The sequence below is a fragment of the Athene noctua genome, chromosome 1 (assembly GCF_965140245.1).
Source record: "Athene noctua chromosome 1, bAthNoc1.hap1.1, whole genome shotgun sequence".
In the NCBI taxonomy this organism is placed as follows: domain Eukaryota; kingdom Metazoa; phylum Chordata; class Aves; order Strigiformes; family Strigidae; genus Athene; species Athene noctua.
In genome coordinates this window covers 10,038,406-10,061,153 of record NC_134037.1, presented here as the reverse complement: position 1 = coordinate 10,061,153, position 22,748 = coordinate 10,038,406, and the positions used below count along the sequence as shown (strand labels likewise).

The 22,748-nt window shown below is 40.0% G+C and overlaps 1 protein-coding gene across 5 annotated transcripts in view; it reads left to right on the top strand.

The window, feature by feature from the left end:
- The window catches only part of KLHL29 (kelch like family member 29), a 403,320-nt gene that overhangs the window by 65,704 nt on the left and 314,868 nt on the right, over positions 1–22,748 (top strand). For all 5 annotated transcript variants that reach the window (XM_074895564.1, XM_074895563.1, XM_074895565.1 and 2 more), the window contains exon 2: positions 1,802–1,908. The gene's annotated coding sequence lies outside the window, so the exon portion shown is untranslated. The remainder of the gene's footprint in view (positions 1–1,801; positions 1,909–22,748) is intronic.

The window sequence follows — 22,748 nt, the reverse complement described above, 5'->3', positions numbered from 1 at the left end:
AGGAGAAATTACTCCCTTGAGTTTTTTTCTTTCCTTTCCATGAACTGCTTCATGAAAACAGTGTTCTTTCTGAGAAATAAAAAGCAAAACAAAGGTTCCATTTTTGTTTGATTTTTTTCAGGTGTTCCACGCTAAATTCTTTAGTCATGTTGTGAAAGGCAAAAATACTCAGTTAAAATGTATCAACAACGCATTTGAGAAGTGTTAAATAAATAGTTGGTCTACTTATCTGAAAAGCTTTAAGCCCAAAATGAGTCTAACCCTGTAAACAAAGCAAGTTAAGGAGGAGGATGGAACTCAGTATGACAGAGGGGACAAGAATGACGGGGGTTAACTGTTTGCTTTGAGATGAATTTTGGGATGTCAGCTGGCCCTAATCCCATCCCTTTAAACTTTTTTATAGTAGTCTGATCTTTGTTTTTTAATTCCTCCATGTGATGGCATGTCTTGCCTTGCAGCCAGCTCTCATTACAGATCGTTCATTGCAGCATAAACCATTTGGTCAGCCAGTCAAGCCAAAGTTGCTATATGCTTCATCTGCAGAAATATATTAGGAATTTACCAGTTTTATTAAACTCTCCTAAATGAATAGAGCATGACCCAGTGGAGCTCACAGCTTGACTGATCCACAAAGCTACCTTGGTTAAGTCATTTAGTTCTTCCATGTGGTTGTTTCCTGTTCCTTTACCATCCTCACCTTCACTACCACTCTTTGGACTATAAGCTCTTCAGCACTGAGCAAGTTTTAGGCTTGCGCAAGGGAAATTACTTGGTCAGACTATTTAAACATAGCAAAAGTCATACAAATATTCTGTAATAACATGCTAGCAGGGTAGGGAGATACCACGCAAAACATGTCCTTGAAAGGTAAACTTCCTGCAACTTGCAGGTAGGATTAGTGAGGTGTTATTCTACCACCTCAAAATTATTCTAATTACACAAAACAAAGCTTCTATAAAATAGAAAAGCTTAAGGTGAGGTAATGGGAGGGAAGCCGTTATTGCATTGTTCAAGGGAAGTTCAGTGTAAACTTCAAATTAGTTTGTGTCAACTCAATTACTTGCATGCAGCTCTTGTCATTGTAAGAATCCCCTCTGTAGAAACTGAAACTCCAGTGCTAAAAATGTGAAATCAATAGGTAATGTTATATCCACTTTAAAAAAAATTGTATTGATTTGTAGATAATGACAGCAGTTCATTCTTGCAGGATTACATGCCACTTCCTGTCATAAAGATTACTTCAGTGTATATTACATCTGAGATGGAGAACATAGGTATAAAACTGCTTGGCTTTAATGAATAGTCATTTTACTCTGGGCATTAAAATAAGATATATTTCTTTAAATTCATCTCTAGGGATTATTTTCATTTCATGGGCAAACCCTGTGTTACCAAAGGCTCTAGAATGCTATTAAACTTTTAAATAATCTTAGATTGCCTTGTTTTTGTAAGTGCTTGAACTCGTCTTCTCTTTGATAGCAAGTAATTAAGCAAAACATCGTGCTCTGTCTGGTCTCCTCCACATCCCTGATTAGAGGGTTAACACCATGTTATCTTGGGTATTAGATCTTCTTTGCTAAACCCTAAATATCTACCAGCATCTAACTCTCCGTGCTTCGTAACAAATTTCTGTCACCTTCAGGGGATTAAATTCTCCATGCCGATCATGGTGGCATGTAAACATCTCCCATTGTGCAGCTATTTTTTTTTCTTGTGCTGTGGCTCATTTGAAGCCTACTCTTATTAAGCACAGGTGACTTCATCTTCATGTATTAAAATAACTCTTTTCAACTCTTTCTAGGTAATCTGGCTTCCCAGAAACCTCCTGCTAAATGCAAGGGTTTGCTGTCCTGTTTACTGACTGTTACACCTGAGGCTGATTTTGATATAGATTCTGGATATTGTGGGGTAAGTGTGCAGGTATCTGTTATTTTTGTAGTTTGTTTTTCTCTCTTATTCGCTTACATGAATGCAATTTGGACTGTGCTTTCTCTTTCAGTGACTGCAGCAAGTCCTTACTGGAGCATGGGCAACTGAGCATCTGTGTTAAAATAGAAATATAATGTAGTAGGGTGAATGCTAATGCTGTAAACTTGATCAGGAGTATTTGAATTTGGTGGTATAGCTTCAAGAGGGAGCCAAGTTTCTACATGTGCAGACTCATAGGCCTATATCTTATAAAAATGTAAAAAGATGTAAGACATTTGGGTGTAGTGAACACTTTGACTTTTAAGCTTACAAATGTGCATGTATTTTTATATTACAAATGAAACATTTTTCATAATGTATGTAGTTATAAATATCTGTGAAGCTTGCAAGATCAGGTTAAAATATTTGGAGAAGGGAGATTAAAGGTTACTTGGTTTCTTGGGGGCACAGTGGAGGGGAAAGAATGAACTGATTCCCTCTCTTATCCAATTCCACTATGTGCATCAGAGTAGAAACTTAAATACTTGACTTCATTGCTGAATGACTCTTGTGGAATATTTCACCTCCCAGCTACTGGAAGAAAGTGTAATTTAGTGGACACAGACTTGTTTTTTCTTTTTTTTTTTTTTACCTCTCCCTTAGTCTTGATCCTCTGCTTCACCTTCTCTTTCAATGTGCTATTTTTTTGCATCACCCCTTTCCTAGGTTATTTTTGCAATCCTCTCTTGTGTTTTCTCTTCATGTAGCTAACCCTGGCCCTTGATGCTGTTTGATATCTTTCTTGGCCTCCTTTGACCAGCTTTCTGGCTTATCCCAACCAGAGATGTAGGTTTGTGGGATAATTCAGGCTGGAAGGCACCTTGTGGATCTTGCCTAGTCCAACCTCCTGCTCAGAGCAAGGTCACTTAGAGCAGGTTTCATAGGGCCATATCCAGTTGGATTTAGAATATCTCCATGGATGCAGACTCCAAAACAGTGTTGGGCCCCTGTTGCCATGTTTCACCACCTCATGAAGGTATTTTCCTCATCTATAACCTTGAGTTTCTATTGTTGTAGCTTCCTTTTTCTTGTCATATCTCTGCGCCCTTCCAAGAATAGGCTCGCTCTCTTCTTTTCCAATTCCCTGAAGGAAAGGTGCAAACATAGGAGCTCAGCCTGTGTTTGAGACACCAGTATCCTCCACTGGATTTGCTCCAGTATGTCGAAGTCTTGATCTGGAGGGCTCACAAATCCTGTGTGAAGGGGAAGGATTGCTTCCTGGACCTGCTGGCTGTGTTCTTGCTAACACAGCCTGGGATGGATGTACTTGGCCTTTGTTGCAAGGGCATATTGCTGGCTCAAGTTCTACTTGCTGTCTGCCAAGATCATGAAGTCCTTTTTTTTTTTTTCCTATTTTTAATCTGTTTAATCTTTCTCACACACTATTGTGCAATCCTTACTTTCAGTGTTTGGTGTTCCTTCACAGGATTCCTTACTGAACACCTTGCTATCTCCAGTGCATCTTGACTGTAATATTTCTGGCAGCCTCCTCTCATAAATGAGTTTGAACTACACTTTGGAAACAGTGAAAACCCATTTCCAAGTATTTCACTCTTGCAAATGAGCATATATCCCTGAGCAGCTAGCTTAAAGCTTTCAATATAGCTTTGATAATTTAAAAATCTTTTTCAATTCCTATCATTAGTATGTTCATGGCAAAGCAGAAAATTGTGTGTATGCTTGGGTGTGTATAAGTGTGTATGGGAGAGTGTTTAATCCCTTTTTTCTGTGCTGCCAGTACATAGTCATAAATAGTGTATATAATAATACATATATGAAACTGTTGCTGAAAATTGAGTCTGAATTATGAATAAGGCTTTTACTTTATATTCCTTCTTTATGTTTGTCCCTGCATGTGTGTTTAATGCTGTCAATTGCAGATACCAACAACTGTAATTGTAGTTGTAGTTAAATCAAATGTTCTCCAATCTTTTCTTTAGTAGCCCTCATGATGATACTATATCTGTTTTTCCTATATCTTAATAGAGCGTGTATATTGGGAGATATGCCAGAAAATGGACACTCAGGAATACAGTCTCAGCCTTAACTTTGCACGGTGAGCAGATGATTTTGGGGAAGGAAGATATATGCTCCTGTGCTTCTGTGAACTTTGACTGGTTCACTTGAAGTGGCCTCAGGGGGAGGACCAAGAGGACATCAGTAGTTAAGTGCTCAGAACATAATAGTTTGCCCAGGGTGTCTGGTGCTCGTGTACAAGTTCCTTGATTTATATCTACAAAGGAGGAGACCAGAAGAAACCATTGAGGGGGCAAGCGGAGCAGAGAGGGTTAAACATACTGAGTCAGGAGAAAAACAGTTGAGCAGAAAATAAGAGAAGTGGAAAGGAAAAGAAAGGGTACAGAAATGAGAATGAAGTCTTTAACTTGCCACGAAGTATTTTGGTTTTAATTCAGAGGAATGTTGTCCAACTCATGAAGGAGTAGTTATAGCAGAACAACTCATGCAGTGATGACTGACAGTTTAATTCACTTTCTGTGGTGGGGAATGTCTAGCAAATCTGGCTTGTGATAAGTTGCAGCATCACCTAGTCACATCAACATGAAACGCTGAGGATAGTCTTAGGCTGAATATCAAATTATTACAGAGTTATTCTGTTAGGCTGTGGTATGCCTGTGGGGGTTTCTGCCATCATGGCTGTGAACTGGTTGTAACAAAAGAAGAAGGAAAAAAAAAAATTTGGAAACGAGAAACCAGTTGTGTCCATGCTTCCTCCTGAAGGCTTCTGGCGTATGTGAGAAGCTGTTTGAAAGAGGCTTGAAATCCAGGATGGACTTTGTCTCCTGGGAATGGGCTGCATGTAGGAGTTGTGCTCTTCCCTGTTTTACTGTTTTTTGGATATTCCGAGCTCAGCTGTTCCCCTTAAAAGGCCTTTCAACTCACTTAGTTTTTCTGAAGGATATAAAAAGTATTTATGCATGTTGACTGTAGCCCTGTATATCCTGACAGTCACGTGTGGTTGCAATTTTTGTATTCCAACTGAGGAAGTACTTAACCCTATTTTTTTCTGGTTCAAACTGAGTTAGTTTTCACCATATGCAGCACCTCTTATGAAAGTGCGGGTGGGGGGGAGGAATTTTAAATGAAGTTGAGAGCTGTTTCTGCGATGCAGTTATTTTAATAACTGTGGGTCTCTCTGTACGGCAGACTGATTGCTTTTTGGAGTATTTCTTAGGAGGAAAGAGGGTATGTAAACACAAAGCGAGACCTCAAATGACCACACGCGTCTAGGAGCTTGAACAGAATGATTGCGTTTTGCTTTTCATTTTTGTAGTTTTTAGGTGGGTGAAAGCAAAGATTTGGGTTTCTTCCATTTTACCCTTTTGAAGAGAAAGAGCAAGTCAAATGAAGTAGAAAAAGCTGGTCACAGAAGTCCAGGGTCACACTTTTCATATGAATTTGTAATAGGCTTTAGATACAGCAGACAAACCAAGGAATAAGGTCACTTGTCTTTGGTATGATATTCCTAGAATAATTCAGTTTGGGAAAGACCTTGGGAGGTCATCTTGTCCAACCTCTTGCTCAAAGCAGGCCACCTGCAGTGGCAGAGCAGGCTGTTCAGGGCTGTGTCCATGTCCAAGCAGGTCTTTTAGTACCTCTGAGGACGGGGGCTCTGCAGCCTCCCCAAGCAGCTGTTCTGCTGGTTAAGCACCTGCTCCGAATTTTTCTTCCTTATCTTTCGCCAGGTTTTCCCTCGACGCAGTTTGTCCCTGTTGTTTCTTTTACTGTGTGCCCTGGGAAGAGCCTGGCTCGCCGTGTTTATAAAGAACACAGATCAGTGTTTGCCAAGCATCTACACATCAGGCAGTGGGTTTTTTGTGTTTGAGTCCATTTAACAGCATCTGTGTTGGGGTGTTTTTAACAGGGCTCTGACCTTGCTGTGCTGTTACGTCAGGGAACAAGGATGGAGTGAGGCACAGGCAATGTTCATACTAACATCTCAATAGGCACCAACACAGAAATAACTATGTTCCTTTCTGCCTATAGATAATACATGTTGGGTGGGCCTGGATTTACTCACAGAGCTCAGAGTTGGATATGCTTCCTGTTCCTATCTCTGCCACCGCTGCCTTTGTAATAGTTGTGTCTGAGCTTCCATGCTGTTAAAATGGAGATTATATGCTCTTATTCACAAGAGTGCTGCAAGTCCTCCAGTAACTGCTAAATGCTTTTAGTTCCTTGGGAGAAAACTGGTATAAAAAAAGAAAAAAATGTATTTTTATAATATAAACGACGTGTAGTTATACAGGGTTATGTTAACTTCATACTCTTTGTAGGTTGACTTTAAACCAATGTATGCTTTTGTAGTACATTGCATCCCCATAAAAATTAGATGCTTTTATCCAAATTACATGTTGGAGATTGAAGGAGACATACACAAGGGTTACTAGGGTGGCCTCATTTTTCATGTTCAAGATTTGTAACTAGAAACAAAGCTTAGAAACTTTAGATTCTTAAAAAAATTAAGTCCTTCTGTAGAAGCAGTTAAGTATTCTTTTTGTCAGCTTTAATAATAATGAGTTTTTGGTGCCAGGATGAGCGATAATTGCAAATGGCAAAAAGTCATCAGAATGTTGTTACTCAGATTGCAGATTTTATTAATCGTAAAAGATATTATTCACCTAGAAAGGCTGTTTTATAAGTGCTCATTTACATGAAGACTTGCTGCCTAATTTATTTTGTTTAAAAAAACCCCACAAAAAACCACAACCAGAAAAAAACCCACAAGCTTTGTCCTGTCCTTTGAAACCTTGATTATTTTATCCTTCTCATTCAGTTTGCTTATGTCATCTCTGCTCCTGCTTATCAGTGAGACCAATCTTACTTTTCTCCCTTCTCTCTCATAAATGTATCTGCTGCCTCTTGGATTTATTTCATCAGTTGAATACTGTGCATCTGCCCTGCATGACTTCCTCAACAATTAAAAGGGAAGTTTATCTTTTATGAATGACATCTTAGATTAGTGGTTTGGGCCTTCACATGTTTGGGATCTCATGAGGTGTTGGGATTTGCAGATGTAAATGAAACTTTGATCTATTTTCTCTCATTCCTTCTATGTTGTTTTCAACATGAGTCTTCCTTAAGTAAATAAATTGGGCACATCCTTCACTGTAGGAATACAGTTAGTCAATGAGCCTGCCCTGTGGACTTAAAATGGGGTACATACTAAAGTATCTCTTTAATTAGGGTGTTGTATGGTAAACCCTTCAGGGTATAGGTACAGCCTTTATGTGTTCCTGTTAGAGAATACGTACAGAGAGCATTGCTACAGTGTGAATATTCAACAACTGCTTGTCCTTTACTCCTTATGCTGAAATATTAATACAGCAGTGATTTCTGCACCTTATCTTGTTGAGATCAAGTATAATCCTCGTGACAGTATCCTGCACACACCCAGGCCTTTTTGAAGAATCATGCCTTTCTGGAGCATGCTGAACACCAATTACTCTCAGTAATGCAGCTGGATCTATAGCTGCTGTTGCTAAAATGGTGATGTGCTTCCATGTGGAGGGTGAAGAGCATGGGCTCTGCTCCTAGCTGTGTGCCACCGTGTCACCATTTTAGCCTGCAGAAGGACATTAGCTGCAAGGGCAGAATAAAGCTCTCATTCATCATAGCAAAAGTAATTTCAGACATGCGGATAAAGAAGTACTTTACTATAATGCCCATTGTGACAGAGGTCTCTTTGAACTTTGCTGGTACCAAATTGAGATCCTTCAGCTGGCATTTTCATCACTCGGGCCTTTTCAGGATCAGATTGCAGGTGACTCGGTGGTAAAACTGCTTCAGAAGTGCAGGATGCCTGTGCTCTGCCATGCTCTGGGCTGTGACAATTGACATTTCAGACTTCTGAGTGTTTTCTAAACTGATATTTAAAGTGTGCCCCACCAATTCTGGTCTTAAAGTTGGTTGATGAAACTATAATATATTTCAACACAAAATTATGCAGGCTAAAGTGAAGATCGCTGTGTTACTGGAGCAGATTCTTCAGTTTCATGTGTATTTGAAAGCTGAGAAAGTTTCTGCTGAAGTTGGATGACACAGGCTTGTTGAATTGTTCATGAACGAAAAGATTGCTCTTGGATGGAATTAATTTGCAGTATCTCATTTACCATCTTAGTTTTATCATGAATTTCCCCTACTCGGCAGCCTGAAATGCCAAGTGAAAAAGTGTTTCAGTGAGAGATAATATAATATATTAAGAAAATGTTATTGATCACAGTATGCTTTTACTGGAAGATGACTTTTTCTGACCGGAACACAAGGGACTTTGCCTTGTTACAGTAGGAAAATGTATTGTAATATGCAAACATGATTATTGTTAAGGTCACAGAAACTTTGTTTTTACATTCCACTTCCTCTGGAAGCGGGCCTCTCCATAGCTAACCACTGTCAGCTGGGATACAGTAAGAACAATTTCAGTTTAAACTAAAAAAAAAAAGGTTATAGCATGGTTTTTGTTTTATGAAGAAGGAAATGAATGCTGTTTTCCATGTCACCAAAGGTCAGAACTTGTAATTCGATAGCCATTACTGTAAGCATTTTGTTATGATGATGGACTGCGTTGTGGTGGTTCTTTGTCAGAATAAATTTACAGACATTTTCTCATCATATGTGTATTTTATGTGTATGTCATAGACAGAAAATGTTGCTTACTTTGTTTTAGAGTGGCTTCCACACACAAGGACTGTGAGGCACTTAATTTTCCCACCTAATGTGAGAAGATTAGCCAAGTGGAAGAGTCTGTTGCTTACAGAGAGCTTATGTGGTTATATAGGTATCATTACTTTGTAAAGCATAAGGATGTAAATTTGTGATGGGATGCCCAGTACAGGCAACTTAAAACAAGGACACTTTTAAGCATGTTTGATTTAAAGACGGCTCCCATTGCATAAACAGTAGCTCAAAGACATTAAGGTCCTGTTTGCAGTGAGATTGCTTTCTGCAGAAGGGCTAAATTTTCCCTCAAGAGAAAGCAGGTCATTAAGATAATACTTGTTTCAAGCTATTTCTAATAAAACTTACCCCAAACACATTCTGCAAAACTTAACTCTTTAGCAAATCCTGTCTCTGTGTAATTTAGGTTATAGTATTATGAGCTATGTTAATTTAGACAAACTCATTTGGAATAAATCAGTGAGGGTTGCTCTGCAAATCCTAGAATCATGGAACAAATTGGATTGGAAGAGACCTTAAAGATCATCCAGTCCAACCCCCCTGCCATGGGCAGGGACACCTTCCACTAGCCAGGTTGCCCAAAGCCCCGTCCAACCTGGCCTTGAACCCTTTCAGGGAGGTGGCAGCCACAGCTTCTCTGGGCAACCTGTGCCAGTGCCTCACCACACTCACAGGGAAGAACTTCTTCCTTAGATCTCTTTCAGTTTAAGACTGTTACCCCTGATCCTGTCACTAGACTGTGATAGTCCCTTGCCATCTTTCCTGTAGGCCCTCTTTAAGTACATAAGGTGTCCCTGAAGCCTTTTCTTCTCCAGGCTGAACAACCTCAACTCTCTCAGCCTGGCCTCGTAAGGGAGGTGCTCCAGCCCCCTGATCATCTTTGTGGCCCCTCTGGCCCTGCTTGAGCAGATCCATGTTTTTCTATATTAGGGGCCCCAGAACTGGATGCAGCACTCCAGGTGGGGTCTCATGAGAGCAGAGTAGAGGAGGAGAATCGCTTCCCTTGACCTGCTGGCCACACTTCTCTTGATGCAGCCCAGGACATGGTTGGCTTTCTGGGCTGTGAGCACATGTTGCTGTCTCGTAGTCAGTTTTCCATCCACTACTACTCCCAAGTCCTTCTCCTCAGGGCTGCTCTCAGTCCATGCATCTCCCAGCCTGTATTTGTGCTTCGGATTGCCTCAATCCATGTGCAGGACCTTGCACTTGGCCTTGTTGAACTTCATGAGGTTTGCACAGCCTCACCTCTCCAGCCTGTCGAGGTCCCTTTGGATGACATCTCTTCCCTCCAGCATGTTGACTGCACCACACAGCTTGGTGTCATCAGCAAATGTGCTGAGGGTGCACTCAATCACACTGTCCATGTCACTAACAAAGATGTTAATCATCACCAGTCCCAACACCAGCTCATGAGGAACACCACTCGTCACTGCTCTCCACTTGGACGTTGAGCTGTTGACCGCAACTCTTTGAGTGCGACTGTCCAGCCAATTCCTTATCCACTGAGTGGTCCATCCATCCAATCTATGTCTTGTCAATTTAGAGACAAGGGGAACATTTTAGAGATGTATGTGACAGTTAAATGCTTTACACAAATTCAGGTAGAACAATGTATTTTCTGTGGGATGTTTTTTCCTTTGTCCTGCCCCATTTCCAACACATACCTCCAGCAGTTTTCTCTGGTTTTGTTGCAATAAGTCTCCACTTCAGTGAATTTGGAGATACAGACCTGACTGCAGGAATTCATCTGTGGTACAGTAGTGGGTTGCTAACCTGCTGAAGTTTTTCACGTGGCAAAATAATTTTGTTACGGCAACCAACCTTTTTCTGCCCAGGCAAAGCAGTGTTGCTAAAATTGTTGTCAATTGTTGTTAAATCCTGAAGTTTAATTATATTTCTTTGATGCTTTTTCTCATTCAGTTTAGACAGCAAGAAGTTGTTGGTATAAATTGAGGGACCAGATCTTAATTGTGTCCCTGGTCCCTTTTTGCAGACCCTTCTAACACATTGATAGACATGTGTAGGAGAGACCACTTGTGTTAAAGCAATCAGTTAATATTAAGAATTGAAAGGTGTAGATTCTGGCTTTTAAGGGACTAAAACCCAAAACCAAGTCCCTAGTTTCCCCCCCCCAACCTCTTGAGCTGCAAGAATTTGGTACAGTTTATTTAGCACAATAAATGGGACTTGAAGTGCAAGCATAGCCAATTTTAAAAAGGCATATTGTTGGACTTCCTGCAAGAGTAAATCTGTTGTTTGTACTTAGGATGTTAAAAAATACACAAACTTCTCTTTTTCCTCTATTGCTTAAAGAGGAGGAGAGTTACTACCATTGGTTTACTTCTTAGTCCCCATGGGACCTTAGTTTAAGGCAACTTGGCTTGCAGGATCAACTCAGCTAGTGTGGATGTCAACCCTGTGGGACTTGTGCTCCTAAAGATGCTTTATGTTGCTGCACGTTTTCCTACCACTTGGCAGGAAAACGATGCTCAGCCTTTGTAATTCTCTTCGTCTTCCCAGGATGTGCCAGAGCTCGCCCCGCTCACAAAGCATCTCTTGTATGGGCATGAGTTTCCAAAATGTAGTGGCAGTTTGGGACGGCTGGTTATGTCTCCCTGTCAGCTGTGTTTAGTAAGAATAGGTAGAATTTCAACACATGTTATTTCAAAACAATTCTATCATCACAGATGTTCAGCATTTCCTTGCAACCTTTTGTGACTAGGTCTCCAGAATGCTGTTTAAAATACCAGTTGAATCAGCTAAATCTGGCCAGCCCTGTGGATGAACTTTAGTATTTGGCTTGATGTGCCTGAAAAGATGAATTATTTAAACATAAATCAATTTAGTTTTCATGTGCCCTATTCTCATGAACTGAAAGATGAGGGGAAGGGAAAAGGAAAAAAGAAACCCCGTAGGAGAACAGTTTGTGCTGTTTAAATCATAGCTAAGTTGTTTTATTTGGTTTTGAAATGGTTCTTGGTGGGCACTGTAAACACATGGAAGGTAAAAACGAAAGATACTGCGTCTTGTACTGAGTGTGAAAATTCAGTGTGAAGCAGAGAAGATGACAATCTAGAAAAACTCTTTGTACATTTGTAGAAAAGTTTGATATAACAACATGGAACATTTCTTAATCTATGTGTCTAATTGTAATGCAGTAAAGAATAATGTCTTTGCTTAGGAGTATATGAATGAAAACATTTATGCTGAATGTTTATGGGGACACAAAGAGGCAGTTCTTGAACAGCGCAAAAGACTTTCTAATTTTTTCATCCTGCTGCTAGGAGTTTTTTTTTAAAAGCCTTTTACACAGATGAGATAAATTGAAAGATGCAGAATATTACATCTTTGATGACGGTGGGCTTGTAGTTTTAAGATCACAGCCAAATTTGAATCTTCCCTTGCTCAGCTGTTAGCCTGCTCGTGAGCTGCTTTACATCCTTGTGAAAGGCAACTCTACACAGCCTGGATTTGAATAATAGAGTTGCCATTAACGTCCAATGTAAAAAAGATGATTGGTTGTATGTTTGATTTATGGGAAGCCAGAAGTGGTGAAGTATACGGTACACGAGGGGATATTTATGCCGCTAATGCTTAAAACACAACCGAATGTTCTGTGCACTGTAGATGCTTTCAAATGGCAAAAACAAAGGTGCGTATAGCAGTAAATCCGGTTATTCTGATAGTTGAATGGCCCTAGATCAGGATCTGACTGTGCAGTCTCTTCAACATGCAGAGCAAGTCTGGTAAGCCCTGGTTTAGTTACTGCCTGTTACAGGATTATCAGCTTTGAATCAAAGAAAATAATTTCAGATATGTTAGGATTTAGGGTATATTGTTTCATCTTCATCAGTTTCTAATGCAAGAATTGTTTTTTCCAATTTATGTGCAAATAGGCTTCCAAAATCTGTTGCTGTGAACTGAGATTTTGTCAGAATTTTTTTCTTCATCGAATTACTCCTGTTCTGCTAATAACTGTCAAATTGCACCTCAACTCAGCATTTTCTTGATTTATCTTGCCTGCAGTAGCTAACAGTAGCTCTCTGAGGTGTATCACTTGGCTGCTTTGCAAACAGGGTGTTCTTAAGATACTCAGCTGTGCATTTAGGTTTTTCAAAATGTTACAGCAATCATTTGATTTTTAGAGGAAGAATTCATTGTCAAGTCAAACTGGATGAATTTTTCAAAATGTAGAGGGCTTTTCCTCAGCTGTTCATAAGCTGAGCTTTCTGTATTCATCATTCTGCAGTGTTGAAAACATGTATTAGTTCTATGTTTTTAGTCTCTTTTTTAATTTTTCTTCAAAGAAAATATTGGTCTGATCTTTCTGCTGAATAATACCTTTTTCTGCTCCATTTGCACAAATCCACCCCTTTGCATGTTTCTCCAGCGAAATACTTTACAGGGAGGGGGGTATTGGAGAGCCCTTAGCTTGGGGCTGGTTAGTAGCTCCCATCATTTAATGATATTAGTGATGGTTTCTTCTGGCCACTTCCTTTCTGAGCCAGAAAGGTGTTATTAATTAAAGAGTGTTTGCTGACCTTGAGGTGAATTTTGTCTGATACAAAAAGTTTACCTTTATTCCCTGAAATACCATTTTTGAACCATTTTCTACATTTCAAGCAATTTATTTCTCTCAACCCACTGTTTGGGAAAAAAACTACAGGGAAAAAAAAACCAACTTGGCTACTAAACCTCTTCAAGCAAAGCATATACTAGCCCATCTTAACTCACTAAAGAATTTACTGTTTTGAAAGAAGGGGTTTAATATTAAAACACAGATGAATACCTGTCTCAGTCTGATGTGTAGACTTGAACCAACAAGATTGATGCATCCAAATTATAGAAGCTTTATCTAGTGAGAATGAGATGCTACTTACGTTTTCAGGTAAAAGAAATCAACAACTATTAATTTGGCAGAATTATTTATTTCTTACTGATGATATTTTCAGTGTATCTAATCAGAGCACTCATGAATAGAAATGAAACAATTTAAATAGAAGCAGTGTACATTGTATGATCTTGTTTTCTCAAACTGTTCCATAATGCAGTGAATAAATTTATCTGTTCTACTGAAAAGACTTCTGCAGAAATCATACACAGTGCTTTCACCTCTATTATTTAATCTGACTGTTTTATAACTCTTGGAAGATGGTTATTTCTGCTTCTGCTACAGGCATCTGGAAAAAATGTTCATTTTGGGGGGGAACAGCAGGGAAAAGTAGTCTGTTACAGAGTCTGAAAATCCAGACAGATGCACCAGGAGCACTTGACTGAAAGGCGGGCTAGAAAATGATGAAATGGTCACCACACACCAACCCCTTGAATAGCAAGGTCCAGATTTACGGAAGGTAAGTTAATGAGTGAAACCAGGTTGGTCTGAATTAACGTTTGAGCTCCCTGGAGGCCCTGGAGGAAATGTAGCTGAGCAGAGCGAATGCTCATGAAATCACGTGGCGGCATTTGAGTTTACTCTGAATCACTGGATACGTTTGGGACACTGTGGGAGAGAGGCAGGTTTTGGGTGGCCTCACCACTAAACAACTGTTGACTGTCCATCAGGCTTGTGGAGAAACCGATGGGCTTTGCAGAGGTCTGCATTCTCTGTGGGATGTTCTAGTACAGGCTGTGCAGTTTGGGATGGTGGCGGCTGAGGGTGACAGCAATGAATTTTGCAGTTGTTTCTGATGGAGCCCATTCTGTCATAAGCGAGCTAGGGAATCTGACCACATGATGTTGTGGTCTGCACTGCTTAAAATGTCTTTTTTGGTGAAATTTTCCATCCAGAATTCAAATCTGTTTTTTAAAAGATAGCAGTTCTTTTTTTATTCCCCCCCCCCCCCCCGGGGAACACTCTAGATTGAGTATTTTATAAGGGGAGCTTTACTTGTCCTTGGTAACTAAGAAAATAAATAGATCATATAGGTGAATCTAAACCAGCTGCAAACAAACCAGGAGATTAAGGAGTTGTCTTATTCTTCCTACTTAAAGGATGCAGATACTAGATGCCATCATCATTTCTGTTATAGTGCCTTTAAAGGCTGTGACTCCACTGTGTTCAGGCAGGTTAGCAAAATCTCCTAACCCAAGCCCACTATTCCAATAGGTTTTAGATTGCAGTAGTTAATTAGTAGGTACCAGAATACAAATGCTTGCTTCTCCTGACTAAAGCCCTCCTAGGACCCTTCAGTGTAAGCCGTGGCATACATTTAACTTTTCCACTCTTTTTAACCCTCCTAATCCTTGGGAATAGGTTGTAGATAGAGCAAGTGAAACTGGGTGCTCTGTTTATGGTCTATCCTTTTTTTTCTTTTTTTCTTTTTCTTTTTTTCTTTTTGCTTGAGGAATTTTAATCCCAAAACGAATGCCAGCACTTACATGCTCTTAAAAACCCTACTGGCAACCATCACCTCTTAATCTTTTTACATTTCTTGTGATTAGCAGTGCTTTCTAATCCTAACACCAGACCCAACAGCAACTGTTAACTGCGCTTGTTTTACAGCTAAATCTAATCCTTCTAGCAGTCTGAGGCCAGCATTATATTTATCACTCTGAAATTACTAACTGTAAGATGTTGTGACAGTTCTTGAGTTAGGTTTTTTTTTTACTTTCTCTTTCCCTGTCATGGATTGATAAGTGCAGCGATTAGTATAAGGTTATTTTTTTTTATATACGACGATTTCCAGAAAAAGAGGAAAATAGGTGCTGCTTCCCCTCCCCCTCCCCTCTTTCTCTTTTAGTTTTATGTTTTTTCACTTTTTCTGGTCCGGGAGAAGCAATTTGCTTTCTACCTGAGTTTATGATTAGTAGCAAGATGTGTAGGTGGAATATGTTTCAGTGGGTTTTTTTCCCCTCTTCTTTTCCCTCCCCCCACACCTATTAATATATCTGTTAGTAAGCTAATGCTATTAGGTTATGCAGACTGTTCAGAGTACAAGGAAAGATAAGACAGCCATCAAATCGTCACAGTACCCTGAAACATCTTTCTGTTCTGCTGAAGGTTCTGTGTGTGTTTGTCCATGAGGCAGTGACAGATTTTATATCCAGTCACTTAGCAAAGAAAGGGTAAAGAAATTACTGTTACATATTTACTGGTGTAGGGTTCTTTTTTTTTTCCCCACCTGGAAAGTTGTGTGGGTGTTTACAGTTTCTACAGGAACTGCTCTGAATTTGCATTAGGAAAGGAGGAAAGGGAACGCTGAAGAGCTACAAACTTCTCTTTGCTGCTTGATTTCATTTTTTATTTCCTCCCCCCCCCCCAGGAGGGGCAGGGAAGGCTTTAGCCAGGAGTGTACAATTCCCCAAATGACCCTATTTGCTTAAATCCTAAAATCATTTTTAAGGTGGATGAAAAGAATGGCAAATAGAAGTGAGGCACAGTATAAGAAATAGCACTTTTCTGTAATCACAGTAGATAATAGCTAACTGTGTCTTCTGCTGCGGGGGTCTGGCCATGGTCTGTTTTCCTCAGCTGTGATTTTCTTTCCCCAACCAAAGAAAAGATGAACTGTATTTCTTACTGGCAGTGCAAACTTGAGAAAGTCTTTTCAGATTTTAAAGCAAGGTATAGGAAGTTTTTATATATGTGTGTGTGTATATATGTGTTTATGTATTTAAAGAGCAGTGGTCTTTGCTGTGTGAAGATCTCGTGTCGGCAGATTTTGGTGTCTGAAAGCTCCTCTGTTTTCTCTTGTCAGTGGACTCATAGAAGGTACTTCTCCTGGTGCTCTTCGCCGTGCTTATATCCTCAGACCATGTCAGCTCTGGCAAAAAATGCTACTTTTGTATTTAAAACAGTAACGAAAATGCAAAGTGATATGTAGTTCAAAACAATCAAAATGTGATTGTCCTTGCCCTTCTGACCGTATATGTATAGTTGCTTAAACCACTTTAATCTGTTACTGGCAAGATTGTCTAATGGCTGGAAGAGGAAATTGGGCTTTCATCTCTGCTCAGGGGAGAACATATCAGTGCCTGGGCATTTGGGCTGTCTTCATTTTATGTTGAACAGCCAGGAATTTTCAGCTGTGTCTTCCTTGTGCATGTGTGTCCACACCCACACTGCCCCTGCCTGCTCTATTACTTATCTCCCAAGGTGGTTTTAAGGCTCTTTGTGCCTCTTCTCATAGTCTCCCGTTACTGCTTCCTCTGGGGTTTTTTTCCCCACATGCTAGAGCTCAGCCAAGGTCCCTTTGAGTTTGTAAAAGCTTGTAAAGTGTTTTAGCTGTAATTAATTTAGTCTTGACTTTCCAAAGGGATAATATATGATGAAATAGGGCTCCCACCCTTTTAAATTTTATTCTGCTTCACATCTTTGAGGTCCTTCTTCCAGATAAGTATAAAACTCTGAGGGGTGGAGCAAAAATCATATAAAGCGCACAAGTCAAAATTAGGCTTTATAGTCAAATGCCTGTGGGGAGAAGCTGGGGCACTGGCTGGGCTTTCCCTGGTAGCCTGGCAGGAGACACCGATCCCTGCTGCTCTTCTGAGCTGCAAACCCTCACAGCTGTGGAAGGAGGGAATGAAGTGAGAGCTGATCCGGGAGCTGGCAATATTCATCCTGGGTCTAAAGTTACATCTTGGGATGCCGTCTTGCAAGCACGGGGCTCATGGTGCAGAAAGGAGCAGGGGGAAGCCCTAAATTTTAGGATCCTAATGCCTTTACTGCCATCTTCAGTGGGAAACTGGCTTAATGAGGATGTATTGTGAATTAGGAAACTATGATGATTAAAAATTGGGGTGAATGATACCACAGAAGCAGGGGATAAATACACAATGTATGGAAAAAAAAGTTGGTACCCTGCATAAAATATAAAGTCTGGGGTGGCATTTTCAGACTTGCTGCAGTGTTGCTGACAGCCATAGAGACATTTCAGCTTGAGTGCTGCAGTTGTTTTATACTGTTTACTTCCTTTTCTCCAGTTGATTTTCCTAGAGAAATATTTCCTGCGACCTGCCTGTGGAACTGTTCCCTCTCCATTCAGTGCTGCTATTCCCTGCGCAGCTTCATACCTACATACAGTATAGAAAAATCACTCTAGATTGTAAAGATAAAAAGGAAAACATATTTATCAGGTATTTCTCTATTTCAGCAAAGAGAGGATATCTTATTCTTTTGAAGTCTTCTGACTGAAAGCCATGCCGAGAGTTAATGTAAAAAGTTGGATCTTCCACCATCTCTTGCTTTTACTTCCAGTTTTGAGCTCCAGCTAGAGAACACACATGGTGGGAGGCAGACGATCCCATTACCCTGCTCCTCTTTCAGTGTATCTGGTGAAAACCCTTTTCCAGTATTTATTGCGAAAATCAATATTCCAGTTGATGGGAAGGAAGGAGCGGTACGCAGGTTGATACCTAGGGATCTGCAATCTGTTAGGTGTGAGATTGCTTTCTCTCTGCAATGGTTACAGTCTTGGTCTTACATACTGCCTACAAATTTTGGGTTTATATACGTAAGACATGAACTTTTACATTTTATGGTAAGTTTCAAAAGGACGGAATTGTTCAAGGCTACTGTTGTGAATAGTAGATGCTCATTCCCATAAAAATTGCTTGTATAAGTAAACAGTGTTCTAGAAGGTGACAGTCCTAATCCCTTACATCAAATTTTATCTATTATTTTACCTCTATAAATGTAATTTCTTCAGTAGTTTTTGAAGCTTGGAAACTGGTAACCTTCAAGCTCCTCTGTACCTTAGAAACCTCTTCACCTCCTTCAAAATAGCATAAGCAGTGACCAGTGAAGCTGAAAGGGAAGACAGTGATTAAAAACTTAATACAAATGTGTGGATGGGGGAAGAATCTCAAGTTCAGAAGACACTAAGATCCAAGAATAAGAAATTTTACACTGACACAGCCCTGAATCTCATCAGGGCAGCAATAATTAGACATAGCAATATTTATCTGAAAAATCTCTTTCCTTACCAATCCCACTGGTTGATGCCAGCTCAGGTAGTCTGACTGCAGGACCAGGGTGGCTCTGACTGTCAGTGCTGTGGGTCTTGAGTGGGATGGTGAATCGATATGCAAAGCATGTTTTTAACTGCTTGAAACCCAAGAACGCACTGTACCTGACCACAGTCTATTTCAAGGTCTGTCAGCTTTGAGGATTCAGTGAGCTGGCAGTGTCTCTTTTTGAACATGCCCATGAAAATAATTGTGAATGATTAATTTTAATTACTGCTGGCTGAGGGCAGATCCTTTGCTGTGTGGATGGGTTTTTATTAAGCTGTGTCGAAGAATTTACCTGAGCTGGGAAGGTCCCAGACTTCTTGCAGCATGAAAGGTGTGCTTAGGGAAGAGCACGTCTGCAGGAGGCTCTTTTCCTGTCTCCTGTAATCACTTAATGGTGGTGTAGCAGCTATAGCGGCTGCCCGTGGTGTGCACGTGTGTGCATTAGTGCAGAAGGCACTTGAAACTGGGAGGGGGGGAATGGATGGAGGTGAAGACAACCGATCGCTACTCCTGTTATTCTGTGGTCTCTCTTTCACTTGTTGTGTCTTCTAAACTGGAAATGAACAGAGAAGATGCATACACCGATCTGAAAAGACTTTATTTCTATTTCAGCTTTAAAATGCATTCTTTCTACTTTGACCACAGTGGTAGTATTTTAATCTCTGTCTGAATTTAGAGTAGTTGTTCTCCAAAACAATCATGTTAGACATGCTCACTGCACCTCCTGTAAAACCTAACCCAGGGATAGTGGGCTATTTTCTGTTTCAAAAATGTAACTGAGACAGACTGATCAGAGGCTGCCTTACTGAAATCTGTTTGGTTACCTAATGTCCCATCATTTCTGTGGTGTCTCAAAGGCTGTTGGAGAAGGAGTAGGCTTGAGCCTCTTCTCACCTGTAACAGCTAGTTTCTGACTCACTAAAACATCTTTCCTCTCAGACATTAAACCAAAGCGTCTTCATTCCAGTTTAGTAAGATTTATTTATTTCTAAGATTGGAGTATGTGTTTAGATACACAGATACCAAAGCGACAAGAGGAGGTCTATCAGGTAAGTAGTTGGCCCCAAACTCTGAAATCGACAGTGAAATCATGGCTTGACTTCACTCCTAGCTTTCCCACAGGCTTGCTTTTTTGACCTTGGTTAAATAATTTGACCTTTTTTTCTTATGCATTTGCTTTTCTATTAAAAACATCCATCCACTGGGCAGTGACTGAATATGTTTGTTTATTCCTTTTCTTTTTATATTCTTGCCCAATACTAATAGAAAAACTTTCAGTTGGGAGTGTGTAGATTGAAAATGAAATTACATACAAAAATATCTTCTAGTCATTAAAAAAAACAAAAGCATCCCTAATTTAGAAATGTCTGCTCATGGAAATATTTATTCTCAGCCAATGAAGTTCAGTTTAGTATTACTAAGCTTCAAACTGTAAGAGTGTGCAGAGCAGCAGTGCTGATTTATGTCCCTACAGAACTTTAAGGAATATTCCTAATCCAAGAGTGGTTTTCAGAAAGGTTTACATAGAAGGCTTGCTGCTTCTGATTTGAGTGGAGCTCTGTAGATGGCTGAACTTCGAGCCCTGAGCTGTTTATATATTCCTTAAAATTGTATAATTTTATTCTGCTTAGATATTTATATGGTCCTTATCAACTCAATATGACCTTGGCCTTATGGTGGAGGCAAGAAGTACATTTCCCTAAGAAACTGTATGATGGTGTTGGGGCTGGATCCCAGACCACCTGAGCCTCAGACCAGTGTTTGGATCATAAATATTGCTTTCTTCATTGCCCAGGAGGATGACTAAGTTGTCCTTGTAGCATACTGTGATGGTAAGTTTTCCTGCTTAAGCCGATCATGGTCATGTTTACAGCACCTAACAGTTGTCAGACTGGACAGCACTTGAGTCTTGTACTTCTATGGAAATGGTTGGAAGATGTCAGCTTTTTTGGTGGTTAGCAAAGTGGGCTTGTTTTATCCTCTTCCATTAGCTGTATTTTCAGTTAAGAGATAAGATACAATGATCATGGCAATCTGCCATTGTATTGTCTATACCATTTATTTTTGCCAGGATAATAATCATCTGGACCCTCCTTTCATTAAAGCGGCTAATTAAAACTGCATTGGGACTTTAATGCAACTGATGCATTCTTTTGGTTAGACTTGTACAGTATTGTCTTTGGTTTGGAGACTGATGGGGAGGGGAGTTGGGCTTGCATGCAGAGAGGCATTTCTTCATACTTAGGTTTTCTTGGACCAAAGTTAAACTGGAATTTGATCGGGAGTAGGCATTTTAATAGACTACCTCTGTTTTTACCATTTCTCAGAGGAACTAGAACGTGGAAAAAAGTGCTTTCATCTGAAGATTTTTCCTATATTTCTATATATTAAATGATTAAATGAAGTTGGGTTGCTACTACCATAATTGCTCAGATCATAACTGGTCTTTTGACCTGTAACTGAAAATTACTGATTTCTATGAAAATAACTGAAAAGTACTGATTTCTTCTGGCTCATCTGTAATTTTTCTTAGCCCAAGTATGTTTTGGGGTTTTTGTTTTTGGGTTTTTTTCATAGATCAGTACAATTTTTGTCTTCTCCCTCCACCAGTACCTATCCTCACATTTTGTACAGCACCCTTTACTTAGTTCATGCTTTTTTTTCTCCTTTTTCCTTTCTGTACAGTTAAAACAAAGATCAAAATAAATACTTGCAGAATATTAGCTAAAATAAGGAACAAATTGCAGAAGAGGGAAAAGTCACTTGTACCATCAAAGTATGTAATTCTTTTCTGCATTTCTTCAGACCTTCCTGGTGTAACATGACTTGTTGAATGACATATGGTTACACGAGCTGCTTTTTTTTTTTTTTTCCTAGCCTCCTATATGGACTAAAAGTTAAGTAAATGGTCTTTTCTAAAACATACATGTAAAAGGTATATTGTGATGTTATCAGACCCACTTGTACAGGGGGAGTATTTGTTCCTCCATAGTTTAAGCAGTGTTGCAGGTACTAGGAACCCCTTCTGAGTCATCAAGAAATTTGCAGACAAGATTTTCCAGTAATTTGGCTGTCTGTTTGTCAGGAGATGATGGAGAATATGTGGAAGGATCTGCTCTCATGAGTGGACTGTGCTGAAGCTCTAGCTGCTGATTTATTTTTGTCTGTGTGCATTTTGTTATGTAAAACATAGACCATAGAGGCAAAATGATTTATCCTAGCTGAAGGATTTTGCAAAAGAGCAGATTCCATTTTCTCTATAGCTCTGAGTTGATAACGACATCAGTTACTCACACTTCAGCCAGATACCAAAAAACAGCAATGTAATTTCAGCGCAGAAAACAGCAGAAGTCAGAGGATGACTCTTAATCATGCTTGCCTGTCCCAAGCAAGGATAGAAGTGTTTTAAAGAAAATATGTCGGCAAAGTAAGGTGGTTTACATCCCAAAATACTTCTGTACATACCTCCCAAGTGACACCTTGTTCCCTGTCATTGTGACAGTGCCTCTTGAAGCTCCATACTACAGGAGGTCACTCATGGAAAGGAGCAAGTACAAGGGAGCTGGTGGATCCAGGTAGAGGAAGATCTAGTTTAGCAGGAAACAACAGAAACAACAGACCTTCATTTAGTGTTAGCTGCGTGGCAGTGCCAGAGTTGTGCAGTGGAGATGGTGTTGCATGAATATGGAGAGGACAGCTTGAGTCTAAAATAGGGCATTTGGGGGTAGTGGTGGAGACTTTTCCAGGCTGTAGTGCCATTGTTTTCCTCCCAGGCAAAGTTGAGGAGTGTGTGTGGCTCGTACCTGTTGTGTGTAGGGGTCACTCTCGTAGTGAGTGCCCAGTGCTGAATAGCAAGAAGGGCAGCATCACCATGCTGCTGTCCTGCTGGACCTTGACCATACAAGTCAGCTGGTTAGTTCTTCCCAGATTTGCCAGTGACCCTCTTGGTCTTCCTGAGCTGACTCCAAAGTGGCACTTGATAATCCAAGTAGTCATGTGATTCTTGCAGGAAACCTCAAGTGACCCTCGGAAGATGATTACGAGTCTTGTTTTTGTTTTGTTTTTTATATTAAAGGCTCTTTTGATTAAATGGCCTGCCCTGCCACACACAGTGCAGCGATGTTGTTGCT